The sequence below is a fragment of the Balaenoptera borealis genome (assembly GCF_965194805.1).
Source record: "Balaenoptera borealis genome assembly, chromosome: 14".
In the NCBI taxonomy this organism is placed as follows: domain Eukaryota; kingdom Metazoa; phylum Chordata; class Mammalia; order Artiodactyla; family Balaenopteridae; genus Balaenoptera; species Balaenoptera borealis.
Genome location: NC_138875.1, coordinates 74734584 through 74743961, shown reverse-complemented (window position 1 = coordinate 74743961; position 9378 = coordinate 74734584). Strand labels below are relative to the sequence as shown.

General features: G+C 38.6%; 1 long non-coding RNA gene across 1 annotated transcript in view; it reads right to left on the bottom strand.

Annotated features, from left to right (window-relative positions):
• The window catches only part of LOC309610958, a 53920-nt gene that overhangs the window by 20331 nt on the left and 24211 nt on the right, over nt 1-9378 (bottom strand). The gene's annotated exons all lie outside the window — the stretch shown is intronic.

The following is a 9378-nucleotide window of genomic DNA, read 5'->3' as shown; positions in this document are numbered from 1 at the left end:
ACAAACTACTGACTGCTAAAGACTCACGTGGAACTACCATCTGTGTGAGAAAAAGCAGAGGGAAGCAACAGGGTATTTGATGAACCTGAACTTAGGAAAACCCCGAAGAGACAACAGATACTCACTGGAAAGTGCACTGGGCGAAACTGAGAACAGCAGTTGAAAAGGAAAGGAGTTTTGCACATTTCAACTTATGCGTGAGCACAAGGAGACTGGCAGTCTGAAGGGGATGGAGTAACCTGGGCCCTATGAACTCAAAGTTAACCATCCGAAGTTCCTTTCAGAACAAAGTCTTGTGCTGAGGAAAAACTACTGGGAACAGAATCCAAATTAAGCAGAACAGAGACAAGAGCGGTAAAGCAAGAAGGCAGCCCAGATAAGGAACTGGGAGGAGAAAGGGCCAGGAAATGTATGAAAGTACAAGGTCCCCACAAAAAAACTCAGAAGAGGGAGCTCTAGAACCATGAAGCTAGAAAAACTTTCACGACTCACCTCTTTTTTCTAATAGTTTAGAAAAATTAATCTAATTTTAAAATGAGCACGGGAAAGCAGTGTGGTTACACCTAAAAGTCATTATAAGGAAAACAAAAAACCAAAAAAAAGGGGATGGGGGGTACAGACAGTATTCCTAAAAACAATGAAAGCATACTAGAAAAACAATAGTTTAAAACAGATGAATATAATTTTATATTTCAAAATCAGCTTTAAAAATTTAAGAAAATGACATAATGCCGTAATGCCCCAAAGGGGGGAAAAAAAAAATCAAAGCAATGCGACCTAAGAAATAATAAAAAATCACAATTTAAGAAAAATTCCACGAAAAAAATTCTACATTGAATCAATCAATCCCTAATGACCAGCTCTGAGAAACAGTCTAGTATAATTACTGGATCTTTTAAAAAGCAGAAGTCCTGGCATCCTGACAAAAAGTCCAAGTCACTTGTAATGTTAAGACTATCAGAACATCATTAGTCTTTGAAAGCAATGCTACATGGCAGAAGACGATAGAGGAAACCAAACATGAGCCAAGAACTTACAGGCAGTCAAACTAGTAGGAGTGAAACTGTAGGGTCATATGGTAAATTTGTTTAACTTCTTAAGAGCCAGTTGCTTTTTAGAATCTATTAGTGTTCCCCTTACTTATTAACTGTATTTAGGATCCTTATAGTACAGAGTTATATTTTCATTTTCTATTCTGTCTCATCGTGTTTCTCAGAGACACAGTAAAACAACTTTCCAATGGGGAGATTTTATGTATAAATTTATAGCATGTTACAAGCAAAATATAAAGATAAGTGCTAACATGTCACCTAAATAAGATAAAGACTGCCAAATCTAAATGCTTTTATCAAGCAGTAACTGAGGTTAAAATTGTGATAGTATAGTATACATACTATATATAGTATTGTGTGTGTGTATGTAGTTTACTTTGCCCTCCCACCAAAAAAAACCCCCCAAAAAAACAAAACAAAAAAAACAAAACAGGGGCTTCCCTGGTGGCACAGTGGTTAAGAATCGGCCTGCCAATGCAGGGGACACGGGTTCGAGCCCTGGTCCAGGAAGATCCCACATGCCGTGGAGCAGCTAAGCCCATGTGCCGCAACTACTGAACCTGTGCTCTAGAACCTGTGAGCCACAACTACTGAGCCCACGTGCCACAACTACTGAAGCCCACATGCCTAGAGCCCATGCCCCACAACAAGAGAAGCCACTGCAATAAGAAGCCCGCGCACCGCAAGGAAGAGTAGCCCCCACTCGCCGCAACTAGAGAAAGCCCACGCACAGCAACGAAGACCCAACTCAGCCAAAAATAATCAATTTTTTTAAAAATTAAAAAGAACCTACTAAATTCTTTAAAAAAAAAAAACCCACCAACAGTACCTGAAACAGAAATTATTTAAGAACCACTGATTTAAAAGAATTTTTTGAACACTTATGCCTACAGTCATATTGTCCCTATTAATAAGGAAGCTATGTTAAGTTTCAACATAATAGAAAAACATATAGAGTCCAAAAGTCCTCTCAATCACTGAGGTGATAAAAGTATACAAATGACCTAGGAAGGATCTGGCTCACCACTGGAAGAGTCCCATCACTTGCATGATATATCTTCATCATACTTAACCACAAGTGTATATAACATATAATATACCTGGTCTACAAAAATACTTGTACGAAAGGGGTGAATAAATTGTATAAATGTCAAAGTTTTCTAGTAATACATTGACTACTAGAACAGGACTATTCAAAGGGTAGTTCAGCCCTGGTGTTGGTCCACGAACCACTGGTAACTGATCCACTTCAAGGTAAGTTAAAAAAAAAAAAAAAAAAGAAAAACAATAAATGTTTCAAAACCTTTACAGCAATTTGGTAATTTTATGCCTGTTGACCCTGATAATGAAAATTTGGGGCATGCGTTTTGTAAGGTTTTTTAATCTGGTAATTTATTTTTAGTGTATTTTAACAAAAAAATCTGTTTGTGACAAACTGGGAGGAGGGAAGAAAGAGGAACTGGTACATTACCAGAAATAGTTTGAGAAGCAGAAGCCAGCAAACTTTTTCTGTAAAGGGCCAGATAGTAAATATTTTAGGCATTACAAGCCATACAGTCTCTGCTGCAACTACTCAACTCTGCCATTACAGCATGAAAGAAGCAATAGATGACATGTAAACAAAATGGGTATAGCTGTGTTACAACAAAATTTTATTTACAAAAACAGGCGGTGGGTCAGATTTGGCTTGCAGGTCACAGTTTGCTGATTCCCGTACTGTAACATTCAAGAAAAATAGAATAAGAAAGGAGACAAAGCACAGAATGTTCCAAAAGGACAGAACCTTGGGAAGGGTTTTGGCAATAAAGTAAAAGAGTAAGATTTTTGGAAACCAATCCTGAAGAGACTGCTATCAATGTGGTCTAGATCTCATTTAGCTATGCCATCAGCCATGTTTCTAGTCATATGTTAAACAGGCTGTGGTGGATTCTTGCTTTGTTATAATAAACTACAGTGCACTATGATGATACTACACAGGTAAGATGTCTCTGTTTATATACTTCTTCGCAAAGGACTGAATTCTGGTTTAACTGGCAGGGGAGAACACTGTCTGACATTACACTTATATAATCAAATCTCTGGTTGATTTAAAAAAAAAATCACATCCTTGAAATCAGAACATATAAAACAATCCAATCTCCTAACAGATTAGTTCTGTCCCTCATTATTTGTGTTTTGGAATAGTTTTTGTGCCTAAGAGTTGCAAAGCTCTGCCGGTGGTATGCATTATTAAGGGTATAAAAATAAGATTTTGCCTTCAAAAAGTTACATCCTAGTGATTAAAGTAAGATACACCCATAAATAACCAAAATGCAACGCAAAAATGACACTACTTTTCCTACTAGACCCTAAGTTACTTGAGAGCAGGATTCATGTCTGAGTCTTCTTTCCATCTCTTCTAACAAGCACATAAAATCAACCAACCAACCAACCAACCAACCATTTGCTGAATGAGTAAGGTGTGAGTAAGGGTGAGTAATTGCTACCTGCCTTTCAAAGATGAGGAAGCTAAGGGAACAAAAATTTTATAGCTGGTTAAAAGCAGATTCAAGACCACAATCCAGATTTCCTAACCCCTATTATTCAGTTTCCCACCAGACCCTGATTGCCTCAATATATGTAAAGAACAAAATTCCACCAGCAGCAGACTTCCAACCATCTTAAATAAAATTATGAAACTTAAAAGATACCTAAAATACCTCTGAAGAACAATCTCTCAACTGTAAACTGTAGGCCAATAACTATACTACAGGAGTAACACAGGTAATCGATGTGGCAGAGAAGGAGGGAAGAGCAGAAAGTACCCTTCAAAATATGACCCGGATCCCTGATACCCAAGAGTTCTGAGATACCAAAGAAGGACAAGAGGGAGTTAGGGGTAAGAGATAACTCTCAAAGGACTGAGACCACAGCTTTGGGTGGTAGCTCTCAACATTTTCATATTTTCCTCATGGTTTCAATTCTAGAATTTTGGGCAACGTACTTGAAGAGACTAAGACTCAAAAACAACAATAATTTAGTCAACAATAAGTATAATGCAATCAGTACTACTGTAAAATAATGTCCATAATGTCTAAAGTAGCTAGCTGTTCTCAAACTTTTGTTTATGTACATTATATCTATTGATATTTATGTTAGAATTAAAACTGTGAACATTAAAAATATTTTAAAACAAAAAACAGTATTACATATTACATAAATCACATGTTTTAATGAAACATAACTTTTCCAAGACAAACAAAAAATAGAAGAATAGCACTGTTTTACATTTTCGCAAATATCTTTAATGCCTACTCTAACAGAAGTCAAGTGCATTCTCATATCTACTTCTACATTTAATCTGACGTGATCATTTGTTTTGGTTGAAGTATATGAAGAAGATCCAGCCTCACCCAAATCTGTAGTTTTAAAGGGGAGTATTGGGACTTCACTGGTGATCCAGTGGTAAAGAATCCGGCTTACAATGCAGGGAACGTGGGTTTGATCCCTGGTCAGGGAACTAAGATCTCACGTGCCACGGGGCAAGTAAGCCGCACGCCACAATTACTGAGCTCGCCCGCCTCAACTAGAGCCCACGTGTCCTGGAGCCTGCGTGCCACAACTAGAGAAGAGAAAACCCGCAGGCCGCAACTAGAAGGAAGCCTGTGTACCGCAAAGAAAGATCCCGCATGCCTCAATGAAGATCCCGCGGGCCGCAACTAAGACCCGACACAGCCAAGAATAAAGAAAGGGGAGTATTTTAATAGCCTTTCAGATAACTGGATATTCTTCTTTAATACTGCAACAAAACTCAACAGATGGGGACTTCCTTGGTGGTGCAGTCGTTAGGAATCCACCTGCCAATGCAGGGGACACGGGTTTGAGCCCTGGTCCGGGAAGATCCCACATGCCGCGGAGCAACTAAGCCCGTGCGCCACAACTACTGAGCCCACATGCTGCAACTACTGAAGCCCACGTGCCTACAGCCCGTGCCCCGCAACAAGAGAAGCCACCGCAATGAGAAGTCCGCGCACCGCAATGAAGAGTAGCCCCCGCTGCTGCAACTAGAGAAAGCCCTCGTGCAGCAACGAAGACCCAAAACAGCCAAAAATAAATAAACTTTAAAATAATAAAAAAATTAAAAAAAAACTCAACAAATGGTAGCTTCTTAAAGGTTACATGCAGTGTGGAATCTGAAACCCTACCAATGAACTTTCTGTACTCTGTTACATTAAAAACCATCAGTCTATTTTGCACTTTGCATGAATCTTTACTCAGCAAATAGTCCACTAGTGTTGTGTGACTCCTAAAACATTGATACACTTCATTATTCAATACCAAAAATCCCTATTTAACATTACCACTGATCTCATCAGAGAAGTCTTTAAATAGTGGTAATTTGTCAAACTCAAATTTTATCATTGGCAACAAATACTACCAGCTCCTTCATTTTTGAGAAAATGTTTGCCAAATATTCAAATCTGAATAACCACTGTTTTTCTGTCAATTATTCTCTCAAGTAAAAATGGTATCGCATGAAAAATGTTGCTAGGTCAGCGTGCAACTCAATCAATCCTCCATGTTAAAACCACCACGGAACTTCAACTTGCAGAAGAAGTAAGTGCCTTATAATTTAAGGCACTTATAAGAAGTTATAAGCGCCTTATAACTTCCCACTACACCACACAGACTATTAAAAAGAGGTGTGCTCTAATATCCACCTGTTAGTCACTTACTAGCCAGCCATCTAGCTGTGTTGAGGTATCACAGTGCTTGTATTTAAGTAACCCTTATTCTACTGAATAATAGCTCCAAAGCACAAGAGTAGTGATGTTGGCAATTCCAACACGTCAAAGACAAGCTGCAAACTGCTTCCTTTAAGTGAAAAGGTGAAAGTTTTCAACTTCATAAGAAAAACAATCATATGCTGAGGTTGCTAAGATCTACAGTAAGAACGAATTTCTGAAATTGTACAGAAAGAAAAAGAAATTCATGCTCATTTTGATGTCACACCTCAAACTGCAAAAGTTACAGCTATAGGGAGTGATAAGTGCTTAGCCAAGGTGGAAAAAACATTAAATTTGTACAATAAAGTATTTTAAGAGAGAGAGGGACCACATTCACGTAACTTTTATTACAATATAATTGTCCTATTAGTTGTTAATCTCTTACGGTGCCTAATTTATAAACTTTATCATGGGTATGTACGTATAGGAAAAAACATTTAAAAAAAAAGTATATACAGGTTTTGGTACTACCATGGTTTCAGGCATCCACTGGGGATCCTGGAACAGATAAAAGAAGACTATACTATATCTCTACAACAAAAGTAGACTTTGGAACAAGGAATATTAGGAGAGATATTACATAATGAAGGAGGAGTCGATTCATCAAAAGGACATAATCCTAAATATGTATATACCTAATAAGGGGTTCAATAACTCACAGAACGGAAAGGAGAAACAGGCAAAGCTGGAAACTTCAACGCACCTTTCTCAGTAATTGACAGAATTTTAAAAAATCAGCAAGGATCTGAACACTATCAATCAACTTGACCTAATAGATATTTATATAGCATTTCAACACATGTAAAGATGCTCAATATAATCAGTCACCATGGAAATACAAATTTAAACCAACAATGAGATGCCATTACACACCACTAGAATGGCTAGAAAATGAAGCAACTAAAACTCTCCACTATGAGAATGGAGCAACTGGAACTTACACATTGCAGGTGGGAATGCAAAATGCTACAGGCTTTGGAGAACAGTTTGACAGTTTCTTTAAAAATTCAACATATACTTACAATATGACCCAATATTCCCACTCTCCGGTTTTATGCAAGAGAAATAAAATCATGTGTCCACAGAGAGACTTGTATTTGAATATTCATAGCAGTTTTATTTATAATAGCCAAAAACAAAGAAAGAAACAGCGTCCATCAACTAACTGGTGAATGGTAAACAAATTGTGATGTATCCACACAGCAATTAAGAACAAACTTCTGGGGAATTTCCTGGAGGTCCAGTGGTTACGACTCAGCGCTTTCACTGTCAGGGCCTGGGTTCAATCCCTGGTAGGGGAACTAAGATCCTGCCAGCCTTGAGGCGGGGAAGAACAAACTTCTGATACACCCAACAAAATACATGATTTCAAAAACATTATCCTAAGTGAAAGAAGCCAGAATCAAAAGACTATTGCTGTATGACTCCAGTTATATGAAATACTAGAAAAAGCAAAATTATAGAGAGAGAGAGAGACAAAATGCAATCAGTGGTTGCTAAGGGCCTAGGAGTGAGAGGAGAAAATTAACTGTAAAGGGGCACAAGGGAATTGTTTGGAGTGATAGGAAGAAATGTCCTATTCTTGACTGGGATTGTAGTCTCACAATAATAGCATGTACTTGTCCAAAACTCACAAATTATTACTTTAAAATGAGTGAATTTTACTGTAGGCAAATATACCTCAGAAAGTTGATTAAAATTTTAAAAACTACATGGGAAAAGAAAAATCTCAAAGCTGGAAGTGGGAAAGAAATCATAAGAGCCAAAATAAAAGAGCTCAGAATTATTGGAGAATACCATACACACTTACATGCTAATAAACTTTAAAACTTAAGTTCAATGAATAGTATGCTAGTAAAATGTTAAATACCAAAACTGATACAAGAAAACATGAAACAAATCCATAACAGAAGACGCTGACCAATATAACAAAAAATTACACAACCATCCCTTCTTTACCCCCACGAGAGCACTAAAACCCAACAGCATTACACGAAAATTTAAAGGTTTCTAACAAAAATGTGGCAGGTATATTCACCTCCAAGTGCTGTGGAGGAAACAGGTCGTTAAGCTGATAAGATAAAATGAAAAAAGAAAACTATATGACAATCTTGTTTACAAATAATGATGTGAAAATCTTAAATAAAACTCAAGCAAATAAAGCAATACCTCAAGAGATTTATTAAATACTACTAAACAGGTTTTGTTCTAAGAATGCAAGGGTTTTAAATAAGTATAACTACTGATATCATACAAGCAAAAGATTCATGCAAAATGTCACGACACGACTTCCCTGGTGGAAGAAAATAAGAAGTGGATAAGAATCCGCCTGCCAATGCAGGGGACATGGGTTCAATCCCTGGTCTGGGAAGATCTCACATGCCACGGAGCAACTGAGCCCGTGTGCCACAACTACTGAGACTGCGCTCTAGAGCCTGTGAGCCACACCTACTGAGACTGTGTGCCACAACTACTGAAGCCCACGCACCTAGAGCCCGTGCTCTGCAACAAGTGAAGCCACCACAATGAGAAGCCCGTGCACCGCAACTAGAGAAAGCCCACATGGCAGCAAGGAAGACCCGTCGCAGCCAAAAATAAATAAATTAATTTATTTTAAAAAAAAAGGGGGGGGGCTTCCCTGGTGGCACAGTGGTTGAGAATCTGCCTGCTAATGCAGGGGACACGGGTTCGAACTCTGGTCTGGGAAGATCCCACATGCCGCAGAGCAACTAGACCCGTGAGCCACAACTACTGAGCCTGCGCGTCTGGAGCCTGTGCTCCGCAACAAGAGAGGCCGCGATAGTGAGAGGCCCACGCATCACGATGAAGAGTGGTCCCCGCCTGTCACAACTAGAGAAAGCCCTCGCACAGAAACGAAGACCCAACACAGCCAAAAATAAATAAATAAAAATTAAAAAAAAATGTCATGACAGCAAGACTCTAACTTTTAGGGACTTCCCTGGGGGCGCAGTGGTTAAGAATCTGCCTGCCAATGCAGGGGACACGGGTTCGATACCTGGTCCGGGAAGATCCCACATGCCGCAAAGCAACTAAGCCCGTGACCCATAACTACTGAGCCTGCGCTCTAGAGCCTGCGAGCCACAACTACTGAAGCCCACACGCCTAGAGACCCTGCTCCGCAACAAGAGAAGCCACCGCAAGGAGAAGCCCGTGCACCGCAACGAAGAGTAGCCCCCACTCGCCACAACTAGAGAAAGCCCACGTGCAGCAACGAAGACCCAACACAGCCATAAATAAATAAATAAATTTAATTATTTAAAAAAAGACTAACTTTTATAAAATTCAATGAATCCCACACTCTTTTAAAAAAATGTGATTCACAATTTTTATTGGCTCCTCTCCCTTTTTATAAAAAGCAATAAAGAACTTTTCTTTTTTAATATAATTAAAACAATCCACATTACAAATATGATGGTTAAACATTAGCGGTCTTCCACTTAAAAGACCAAGGGACACCTGATTCAATTAGTTATAATAGTATATTACAGACTCTTTACTGCACAGTAATTTTTTTTGAAGGGACAGATAAAACAAGAGAA